Source organism: Chionomys nivalis, chromosome 3 (assembly GCF_950005125.1).
Source record: "Chionomys nivalis chromosome 3, mChiNiv1.1, whole genome shotgun sequence".
Classification (NCBI taxonomy): Eukaryota; Metazoa; Chordata; class Mammalia; order Rodentia; family Cricetidae; genus Chionomys; species Chionomys nivalis.
In genome coordinates this window covers 45,429,003-45,441,557 of record NC_080088.1, presented here as the reverse complement: position 1 = coordinate 45,441,557, position 12,555 = coordinate 45,429,003, and the positions used below count along the sequence as shown (strand labels likewise).

The 12,555-nt window shown below is 36.4% G+C and overlaps 1 protein-coding gene across 6 annotated transcripts in view; it reads right to left on the bottom strand.

Annotated features, from left to right (window-relative positions):
* The window catches only part of Zbtb20 (zinc finger and BTB domain containing 20), a 795,981-nt gene that overhangs the window by 628,998 nt on the left and 154,428 nt on the right, over positions 1-12,555 (bottom strand). For all 6 annotated transcript variants that reach the window (XM_057764033.1, XM_057764039.1, XM_057764031.1 and 3 more), the window contains exon 2: positions 5,035-5,083. The gene's annotated coding sequence lies outside the window, so the exon portion shown is untranslated. The remainder of the gene's footprint in view (positions 1-5,034; positions 5,084-12,555) is intronic.

The window sequence follows — 12,555 nt, the reverse complement described above, 5'->3', positions numbered from 1 at the left end:
ATTTATGAGATAAAATTGATATCATACCTGAGAAGGAAATGGTATGTGCAATACATGGGCTATGGAAGAGAGTAACACAGGCAGAACAGGGTTCTGCTTTCCTTATATCCTAGCCAGTCTGATCGGCAGCACAAAGCACTGAACAAATGTTCACTAGTTCCTTATGGAGACCTGCACTGTAGCAGGTACTATATTACAGGTACCATGGTGTCATGAGTCACATAATCTATTGGAAGATACAAATATTTACCTAAAATAGATCTTTAAAAACACAACTATAGAACTCCCTTTTTCTGTGCATAATTACCCAGCATTGAGCAGGTTAAAGGACTGAGACATCATGCCAGTAGAAAATGAAAAGGGGGAGGGAAAGAAAAAGTTAAGAGTTTTGTAAGATCAAAAAAAACAAAAAAAACAACAACAACAAAAAAAAAAAACAGTATTTTCTGAACCTACAAAATGCTTCCAGGGTAATTACTTTATTTTGTATGCCAATATGACTCATGGCAAGAGGCTTAGCTGAGACCTGTGAACTGCCTGAATTTGATGCAAGGTGTATGTGGCTCTCATGGTAACTAATGTCAATGAGATCTGCAGATGTGAATCACCATACCATTAAAAACATCTGAAACACATTCTTCTTGATATTAGCAAAAGCTTAACTCTAGTTCCACTTGGCCTGGGAAATGTTTCTGTCATTCTGCTGGACCAGCCCACACATACTGGGCTCTTGATAGATTCTGGGCGCAACCATCTGGCCCTTTATTTACTTAACTCTTTTCTAATACTGACAAGCACATTAGTAACACTCTTTTGATCACTAGTAAATATAGAGCTACTGCACAACTAACATCTTCTCTCATTCTGAAAGTCACTAATTAGTTGTGGGTAGGAGTTGAAGAGTATTACAAAGACATGTTAAGCATTACTACAGTAAGTAATTTAAATACACCCGAATGCATGCTAATTTATTTCCCACTTCATTAGAGAAATGGAAAACACCTTGTCAACACTAAAGAAATCTAAAGAGACCAGAGCATTTGGAAGGATAGTAGGTAGTTAAGAAAAAAGAATGATAGTAGAATTTGGGGGAGGGGGGGAAATCTACATTTTTTTTCTTGATTTCTTTTCCTTATTAGACAGTATTACTCAAGGCTAAGGAATTGAACATGACTGTAATCTCAGCACTCATGAAATAAAGGCAGGATGGTCGCCATAAATTAAAAGTCAGCACGGTCTAGGTATTGAGACTGTCTTTTTAAAAGAAAAAACAGGAAAGGCTGAGATAAAAGTGTATTTAATGGGAACATTGCAGTCAATTAATAAATGCAGGTTTCCAAATGAGACAAATAAGGTAGGTGGCTCTTGTTTCTAGATCATGATTATTCTTACTAGTACTTATATAGAACATAATTTTTATAAGCCATATTAATCTTTCCATACAAAAGTTCTAAATAATTTGATTTTACAGAATACAATTTAGGCTTAAAACAAATAATGCCCTTCCAAAAGATGCTTAAAAAGACATTTAGAAAAAATTAATTCTCATATATATTTCAAAACTGAGAATTCATATAGTTTTGATCCATTATAATTTATTTATAGCACATTTTTATGTAGATAAGAGACTAACTGCTAAATTTTCTGTAAGATTCAGAATGTTCACAGAAAATCAGCTAATTGTTTTGTGTGTTAATTCAAGCATCAGGTTCAGAGCATCATACCCCAACTCCCTGAAAGTCTGTGTAGGCTCACACAGACAATCTCATTTCTAAGTTTAAAGGATGGGACACCAAGCAAAGACTTTCAGTAGTTATTTTGGATTTCACTTTGGCTCACTTGTTCATAGACATTTCAGGAAAGACAACAATTTCTTATAGTATAAAACCCAAATAGCTAGAATCTTAATGAAAACATAATCTTACACATTGTGAACTATTTCAGATCCTTATCAAATCCTATAACTAAATAATTAAAGAAAAATCAATACTTGGTTGATATGCAGAAATAAATTGATGTAAGGATAAACAGAATAAATAAGGGGACACAACACACTGGAGAATATGTAATTTAAGATCTGTCAAAGAATTGGGGTACCTGTTACTGATAGGTGAAATAAGAATGATTTTGCTTATAGATTAATGCAGGTATTGAGATAGGGCATTATAGAAGCCTTGTGCTGCGATGGAAGAAAAACAAACAAACAAAAACCAAAAGGCCTCCTCAGGACAGGAAATGTTTCTGTTAATTACTAAGAAGTGATTAACCAGCTGACAGAGCTATTAGACATGAAAGGTATGAAAGCACCAAAGGTAGCAATGTTGGTGGCCACTACCCATCAAGAGGCTTTGCCAGTACAGATTGGATGCCTGAAACCAAGCACTACATAAAAACAATAAAACCTGGAGCCAACCAATGGAAGATTCAACAAAATCCACTTCCAACTGCAAATATTCCAGGAATCCTATACTGAAGTATTTTTTCACATGGGAATGGCATACACTGTGTACTAACGGGTGCTTACCTTTACTTATCCACTATGCAGAGCAAATAAAACATCAAACTAAAAAAATCCTAGTCTGCTGCACACAGACGTGATTCTAACTTTAGCTGGCAAAGATTGCTATTGATAGGTATGAACAAAATGCCACTACATGAGCAGATGGCCAAAGTGAGCCCACGTCACTGACAATAAATTATGTGTCTTTGTATCCCAAACAACCAAACAAACAAAAAAACACAGAAGAGGTTACTGTGTTTGATGTAAAGCTTTATCGGTAAAATATAAATATAAGGTTATAGCATAGACATTAATGCTGCATAATGCCATTTTATATAACATTTAATAAATATCTAAGTGATCACAATAAAAATCCTAAATTTATGAAAACAGAAAAATATATGAAAACAGTACCAAATTTTGATGTTTACAGGAATATGAATGCAAATGGAAATAAAGATATTACATGAAAGAGTTCTGTCTCAGAAAGACAAATACTGTGCCTGCTATGCAGTCATAGGAACTGAGTACAGACCACCAGCATCACACAAAAGGCGGCATGGAAGCACGCACTGCGGCCCAAGTGCTAGGCTGGCTGACACAGTGGATCTGGAGCTCTCTGGCCAGCCAGTCCAGTTGCCCTGGTGATTCATTAGACAAAATGGTGATAACTAAACAAATGTCAAAAGTGATATATTTTATATCACGAGACAACTGAAACATAGGGTGGGGCACAAACACAAACATTACAAACTGAATTCTCAATGTGCTAACCTCATTACTATTAATATTACACAATATGCATCACTTAGAGTCTGAAAAATAAAAATTAATGATACAGTAGTACAAGAGATAAATTAGGAATATATTTCTAATAACATAACAGATAAATTAGAAATATATTTCTAATAACATAAATTATTTCTAATAACATAATGAAGATACCTGAAATTATATAATTAAATGCATAGTCATATGTGTTTGTGAAAACTTACAAGAGAATTCTGGTTACCTACCTTCAAGAAAGAGACGATGAAATATGAGGTTCAAGAATACATCTTTATTACCTCTGTATCTTAAAATATTGCCTAGTATTAATTTTCATCAAGTTGTCATTTTCCTTGACATTTGGTTTTATTAATCAAGGCATTTATCATTAATTTGTAGAAAATACCATAATTAAGCGAAATAAAATAAAATCCTTAAAAGGTTAAAATTAGAAAGCAGATGAATTAGAACTTTGACATTACTCTGTTGACATACATGAGCTACTTGGAAGTATGGGAATCAAGTTTTTTCAGAGTTTGTTACCTCAATCTTGGGGCTGGATGGTTCTGTAAGATGTTATAAAGATTTGATTTAAAGCTATCTGACAGTTTTGACATTCAGGTGATAGCACTGCTGCTGCATTTGGAACAGTTTGCACATCGCACTGTTAAACGGAATGCTTGAGGTGTGCACTGGCGTAAAGGAATTAAAACAAGCTGTCACACATGCCTAACTGTGTGTACTCACCACTGCTGCTTGGGTCACACCACCCCAACCCCTCCAATGAAATCTGTGACTTACTCTTGTATAATAAATTGCCCTAGCATGTTATTTTCACTGGAAGACCTAACCATGCATGTTAGAAGCAAAGTAATTACAGTACCCTCTTGTCTAAGAAGCCTCTCTCAAGCCCTATGAGCTCTTTCTATACAATGCAGGAACCCCCCTGAATCTGGACTTCTGTATCTAAGGCTATTAAATGTCATCTGAACAGTTTGGATGTCTCCAATGAAAGCATTTTTATCCCTCCTACAGTAATTGTAAAGCTATTCCTGGGCATGAATTAGTTTCTGCTTTTGAGTCAATATGCCCACTTAAAGAAAGGGCAAGGTTTAAAATAGGAATTCAAACTAGGAAAAATGGAAAGCGTAACAGTTTTGTAGAAAAAAGTATAACATCAACAAATTAGGATTAAATACTGTGAGATGGCAGGGTTTTTTTTCTGATTTACTTGTAATTATAAATTATTTTGAGATAGACAATAATTGTTAAAAGGCAATAAAAAATAGTTTAAGTAGAAAATCCAAGGTATTAAAAATAACAAAGCATGTTCATGAAGATAAAACCTATGGGTGATGTAGGAATGTCTTCTATCTATCTGTTGCTTTCATTGGTTAATTAATAAAGAAAAGTGCTTGGCCTGATAGGCTAGAACATAGGTAGGTGGGGAAGACAGAACAGAATGCTGGGTGGAAGAAGGCAGCGAGGCAGACACCATGCTTCTCCTACCCAAGACGGACGGTGGTTAGAATCTTCCCGGTAAGCCACCACTTCGTGGTGGTACAAAGATTATTAGAAATGGGTTAATGAAGATGTGAGAGTTAGCCAATAAAAGGCTAGAACTAATGGGCCAGGCAGTGTTTAAATGAATACAGTTTCCGTGTTGTTATTTCGGGTGTAAAGCTAGCTGTGCGGAAGCAGGGCAGGACAAAAAGCAGGCCTGCTCGCCTCACCACTACATATGGGCAAACATCACTGGACATTACCTTCAGCTTCAGAGTCTCAAAGGGCACTTCAAACACTCTACTCATTTATCTACAAAAAAAAGTAAATACTTAAAATTAGTAATCAGTCAAAAACCCATTTACATTTACAGTAATGTCTTCAGGATTAGCTTTGAAAAGAATGTAGTTGATTTCATGAATGGTAATATCTCTAGTTTTAAGAAAAAATTAAGTTAACAGTCATTACAAGTCCTGAAAACAAGCAGTAGATTCTCAGCAAATCATGTCACATTCAATGCCAAGCACTATGTGTACATTTCTGAAAGGGCAGAGTAGCAATAAGTTTCTTAAATGATATTAACAAGGATTTCTAGGTTTCAATATTCATATTACTTAAAAGAGATACTCCAAATTCAATTATTTGCATATTACTACTTCCAAATTTTATGCTTTTGAATATGTGTGCAGGCATGTCTTCACATGTGCACATATGTACATCTTTGTGCTTGGAGGCTGTAGGACAAGCTTGGGAATTATGCTCAGAAATCCGCCATCCACCTCCTTTGAGACAGGTTCTCTTACTGACCTACAGATCACCAATTAGGATAGACTGGCAGGCCAGCAGGGCCCCAGTGACTGTCTTGTCTCTGTCTCCCTAGCACTAGCGTTTCAAGAATATGCATATCTGGCTTTGTATGGTTATGCTATGGCACACGAACAGCAGGCACTTTATCAACTGAAGAACTCTTCCTGCCGTGCCTATACTTAAACACTCTGTAAAGATCTACAATGTCTAACAAATCGGTGAGAGCAAGCTATCTATAAAGGTAAGATACAGATTCTATAAAAATGATAGATAAGGTTAAAATATTTGCATAAGCACAGATAATTAAAAGGAAAAGTAAAAAGGATAGAAAAATACAAAGCAGCAAAGGTAACGTGTTTAATGGAGTTCGTAGCAAGGCTGATCAAGAGCTGGGTGTGGGGTAGGAATGGAGACACAAATGGTTGGGCTGTTCCTTTTTTAAACAACTCTATTCCATTCTATTTATCTGTGTGAAATTATTTGTTTGTAATGTATATGTGTGGTGTATACATAAACGTGTACAGAAACCAGAGAACATTAGGAGTCCTTGTTATCATTTTACGATTTATTTCCTGAAGACAGAGTTTCTCATTGAATTTAGAGCTGGGCAGACGGCCAGAAATCTTCTTTAATCCACAGTCTCCAGCCTGCACTGTGCTGAGGGCTACAGTAATAACTGTCCGTATCTACTTTTTTCATGTGGGTGCCAGAGATTTGAACTGCATTCATGTTTGTATACCAAGTACTCTTACCTGCTGAGCCATCTCCCAAGCACTTAGAGAAGACCCTTTTAGATTCCTTTCTAACCACATACATTAGGAGAATATAGAATCAAAGTTGAGACTGGAGCTGAAGCAAATAAGATGCTATAAAGGCTTTAGAAAACAATTTGATAAATTTCACTCTAAGAAGATTTAGCCACAAGCAATTCTCCCATTAAAATTTGATCTTAATATTTGATGTCCTTGGAAAGTGATCTTTCTAAATTTGTTATGAAATTTCTATGATGACCTTGTCATATTTACTAAAAATCTCCACAGAGATTTGGTCATTTAGAGTCTCAAAAGCAGTTTTGCTAATGGAAATGCAACACATAAACATAAGCTAATCCTATAAGCCAGTATATCTACAATGAAAGACCCCCATCTAAAAAGTCTGAGGATTTTAATTGGCTAGATATTTAATAAATATATTCAACAACATTCTTGCGAAGAGAAACAAAGAAGCAAACAATAAACCACACCAGCAAAATAAAAGATACCTAAATCTAGATTGTGTTGACAGACAAATGATTCCAGAAAAGAAAAACTACAGCATCATTGCACTGCAAGAACATGAACATTCCTCTGCAGTCACAAATTCCTCTGCAGCAGCATGCCTTAGGGAGCCACAGGAGAACAGATTCAGGATCAAGATCAAGACCACTGATGTCAGAAAAAGAAGATGATCAGGGACAAGAGAGAGGAGTAAATCAGATTATAAGGTGGTCCAGAAAAAGATATTAGAGAAAATTAATTTCCCCATTGCACGATACTTTATAAGTGTGAGTTTTATTTACTCTTTCTCTCCCTCATTAGAGTGGAGTAAACAGGACAGACCCTTTGTCTTCTTCACACTATCTTCACTAGTGTCTGTTGGGGTCTAGACAATCAATGCATTTCTTGAATAAAAGAATGAACTAACGAACCTATGAACCAACCACTCATCTCTACATCTAGAATACAAAGAAGTAATCTAGAACTCGAAGAAATTACACATTATATACTAATTTAAACTTTTCCCTTTAGAAATCTCAAATTCCTACAATATAGTTTACCAGTATTATTTTTTCAAACAAAGGAAAAAATAAACAAGCAGGCAAATTATTAGATTTATGGTAGTAAAGTAGAACAACACAAAATAGCAGTGCTGAGATCTATATAAACTGCTGTCTTCGTAGGTTTGGAAAAAGAAGTTTCTTACAAGAGGTGACAACAGAAAGAAACCCACGTGATTAAGTGAAAGACTAAAAACATATATCTAAGAGTATCCTGGTTGCTACCAGATTGAATGATGACAAACATTATCTTCTTTAAATACCATGAGTAGTGCACAGCAAGCTGGCTGCTCATTAACTATTATTTTTATATTGCTATTTTTATCAATTGCAGATTTCTTCAGTAGATAAGTCTGTCGAATATATTAATTTTTATCTTCTCTGAAGTTCTTTAAATAGTGCCTAACAAGAACTCAATAAACATTTACAGAACTGAAAAGAAGACAACTATTATCACTTAATTAATTAGAAACATAAACAGACTATGAAGATATAAAAAGTCACCACATTTCATATGCCTGAGTCAATCTAACCAGTATCAAATAATAATTAATCTTCCCCAGATTTATAAAAATACAAAGAAAAAATGAAAAATTTGCCTAGGGCCAAGAAGTTGGGAATCCAAATAATAACAGTTAATCAGAAAAGATAAAATGAAGTTGTCAATATTAAGTAAGCCAGTATCCTGACTATTTAAGTACTGTCTGCCTTTATATGACTGACACCGTTTTTCTCTAACACAGGAATTCTATACAACAATATCTGCTTCATTTATGTATTCATGGCATTAGCACAAGCTTGCTTATAATGAATATTTAAAAAAAAATCTTTGTTGAACTAATATAAAACTATCATGATCAATCCTGGGGTTTTGCTGTTATTTGTTTGTTTGCAATATTGGAAACTGAACTTAGGGCCTGACACATGACCTATCACTAAGCTGTATCCATGTTTATTATTTTACTTTTAATTTTAGACAGAGTGTCACTAAATTGCCCAGACCTTAAACTCAGGGTCTTTTGTCTTACTCTCCAGGTATCTCAGATTATAGCCCTGTGCCACTAAGCCTAACAACAGTTATGAGCTTCAAACAACCAGCCAAAAGATGGATACATTTAAAATATAAATTTCAATGAAATAAATATCTCAGTTCCATGGCAAACATGTATAGAATAAAGTAAGTTTTTACAAAGACTGAAAAATAATTGAAAAGAAAACAATGGTATTAGAAAAGCAAAGCGCGTGACAATTACAACATATTGATTAAAGGCAGTATTTCCAAAGACATACAAGGAGAAACAAATTCTACCTACCAATTATCATGTGGAAATAAAGTTGATATATATAAATATAGTAAATGAAAATAATCAGTGATATTTAGAAATATGTGTGTATCATCTACTTAACTACATGTTGAGGACTTTTTAGGCACATAGTGGTATGGAAACAAATATATCAATTTTGCTGCATAAGACAAAAACTGCCTTTTTAATACTTATCATTATACCCATATATTTGGTGCAGCTCCCACCCCACATCAAAGAAGCTTCTTTTTTTTCAGTGGACGGAACTCTTACAGAGAATCACGACTGGTAAAAGAGCAAAGAATAAGTGACTGTGGAGTATCCACCCTCAAACAAGACATCTATTAAACAATGCGTACACCCAAGGCTTAGGGAATATTGAAAGAGATGGCAGATGGATGGTATGAATCAGAGAGACAGAAAGACTGATGCAAGATATTGTCTTCGGGAACTCTTAATAGCTATGGTTGCCTATCTAAGACTTGCATAAGGCTACCGAAGTTAACATTCCAGTATGGATGAGAGAAAGAGAGTCGGTTGTCTTCAGGGACAACTCCCAATAGGCTGTCCATGCCTAAGTGACCAGTTCTACAGTCATGTGCATACAGCTAAGACCCTAAGCAATAGAAAAGACGGTACCTGAACTGGCCTTGCCCTGTAGTCAGACTGATGAATATCTTAAATATCACCATGGAACCTTCATTGAACAACTGATGGAAAAAGAGGCAGAGATCTGCAGCAGAGCACTGGGCTGAGCTCCCAAGTCCAGTTGAAGAGTGGGCGGAGTGAGAATATGAGCAAAGAAGTCAAGACCATGACGGGGACATCCATGAAACAGCTTACCTGAGGTAACAGCTCACCAACTCTAGTTGGACAGAGAAGGAAACAGCATAGGACCAAACTAGACCCTCTGAATGCAGGTAACAATCGTATGGCTGGAGTAGACTGAGGGGCCACTGACAGTGGCACAAGAATTTACCCCTACTGCTTGCACTGATTTTTGGGAACCTATTCTCTTTGGATGGATACCTTGCTCAGCTTAGATACAGTAGAGAGGGCTTTGGACCTTTCCCAAAGAGAAGTGCCTGACCCTTTCTGAGGAGTAGATGAGATGGGAGAACTGGGGTTGGTATGTAAAATGAAAATAGATAGATTGTTTTCTTTTTTAAAAAAAATAAAATAAATTTTAAAATAACTAATTGAAATCAGTAAAGGTGTGTGCATGTGTGTGTATAACAATAATTATACACAAATTTGAGATTGGTATTAGGGCAAGGATGTGGAAGGAGATGAAGGGGGAAGAGGCACACATAATTAATATGGAGTATATTCAAGTATAAGAGTCTCAAACTTTGAAGACACTTAAAAAATTTTAAGGTCAACTGAGTTCTAGTTTTCCGTAAAGGTGGTCCCTTATGTGGAGTAAATCATTTTGGTTTTGAATATTGTTAATGTGCAACACCACAGAGAAGGGATAAGCCATATAGGTGACTACAAAAATTTTTCAAAATAGTGGTGTCGCTGAGCCCACCACGAAGTCTATAGAAAATCCTAACAAATCCACTGGGAGGGACTTCTTGGGCAATACCGAGAGCGATGCCTTTGAGTCAATTAAACTTACTGTTTTTTAGGCACCATACTTTATCTGAAGAGAGGGAGAAACTTCAGAGGGATTGTTTACGTAACACTGATTTTGAAATCCTCAAGTCCAGCTGATTTTAATTGTTTTCATACTTATTCCTTTCAAAGTTCCCTTTGCTTCACTGTATAGTATTACTGTTTGAGTTTATACTCCAATAGCAGAGTATCTTAAATAAATTCTTAAAAGTCAGCATACCAACAAATTAATAAATTAAAATTCAATGACAATAAGTACATAGCCTAACCTGCTTAATTATTAAGACGTAAACAGAATACACTACTGAATTATTTATTTAATTGCCTTCAACTAAATACTTTTTAATTTAGAATATGTGTCCTTCCTAAGAAGCCAAAGAATAATTACTAAAAACTATTTAAATCATTTTAATAATACAAACTTAAATACATCAAATATGATTAATTACTTTCACAAGTGCTTTAGTAGAACACATTTTAACATTTCAAATATTACTAAAATTTCTTTTCCTCCATCTTTCCCTTCTTTCTCATAGAATTCGTTTCACAATAGTGCTGATCAGATCGAGTACAAGTATTCAGTGTAAATGTTACATTAAACTCATTGACAAAGGTTTAGAAACAATCTTTTATAAAACACTTCTTTCTTCTTTCTTTCCTTTTTTTTTTTTTTTTTTTTTGAGATAGGGTTTCTCTGTGAATCAGTGAAACTGTCCTGCTGTCCTGAAACTATGTAGACCAGATTTGCCTTGGACTCACTGAGAATAGCCTGCCTCTGCCTCCCAGAGGCTAGGAAAAAGGTATGAACAGCCACCACCCAGGAAAACACTCATTTCTCCCTGGACACCTGGGAGCCCCTAGAGAGTCAAGTCTCTTGCCAACCCTAAAATGGCTCTCTTAATTAAGATACACACTTCCCTGCTCCCATATCCACCCTTCCTTTATCCCAACCATCCCATTCCCCCAAGCTCCCCCATCCTCCCATTCTCACTTTTCTCTCCCCATTTTCCCTTACCCCCATCCCACCCCACCCTCAAGTTCCCAATATTTGCCCAGCAATCTTGTCTACTTCCAATATCCAGGAGAATAACTATATGTTTTTCTTTGGGTTCACCTTCTTATTTAGCTTCTCTAGGATCACAAATTATAGGCTCAGTCTCCTTTATTTATGGCTAGAAACCAATTATGAGTGAGTACATCCCATGTTTCTCTTTTTGGGTATGGGTTACCTCACTCAGGATAGTGTTTTCTATTTCCATCCATTTGCATGCAAAATTCAAGATGTCATTGTTTTTTTACCGTTGAGTAGTACTCTAATATGTATATATTCCACACTTTCTTCATCCATTCTTCCATTGAAGGGCATCTAGGTTGTGCCCAGGTACTGGCTATTACAAATAATGCTGCTATAAACATAGTTGAACAAATGCTTTTGTAATATGATAGGGTATGGGAGATGTCCCCAGTTAATTCCTTGGGCAACTGAGGAGAGGGAACCTGAAATGGCCCTATCCTATAGCCATACTGATGAAAAAATTGCATATCACCATAGAACCTTCATCTGGCGATGGATGGAGATAGATACAGAGACCTACATTGGAGCACCAAACTGACCTCCCAAGGTCCAAATGAGGAGCAGAAGGAGGGAAAACATGAGCAAGGAAGTCAGGACCACGAGGGGTGCACCCACCCACTGAGACGGTGGGGCTGATCTATTGGGAGCTCACCAAGGCCGGCGTGACTGGGACTGAAAAAACATGGGGTAAAACCGAACTCTCTGAACATGGCAGACAATGAGGGCTGATGAGAAGCCAAGGACAATGGCACTGGGTTTTGATCCTACTGCATGTACTGGCTTTATGGGAGCCTAGTCTATTTGGATACTCACCTTCCTAGACCTGGATGGAGGGGGGAGGACCTTGGACTTCCCACAGGGCAAGGAACCCTAACTGCTCTTTGGACTGGAGAGGGAGGGGGAGAAGAGTAGAGGGAGGGGGAGAGGAGTGGGGGGAGGGGGAAGAAAATGGGAGGCGGGGAGGAGGCGGAAATTTTTTCAATAAAAAAATATATATCAAAAAAAAAAGAAAACACTCATTTCTTTTCTTTTACCTTTAACCAGTGGTGATGGCACATGCCTTTTTTTTTTTTATTTTTATGAGCTCTGCATTTTTCTCTGCTCCCCTCCCTGCCTCTCCCATTCCCTTCAACCCTCTCCCAGGGTCCCCATGCTCCAAATTTAC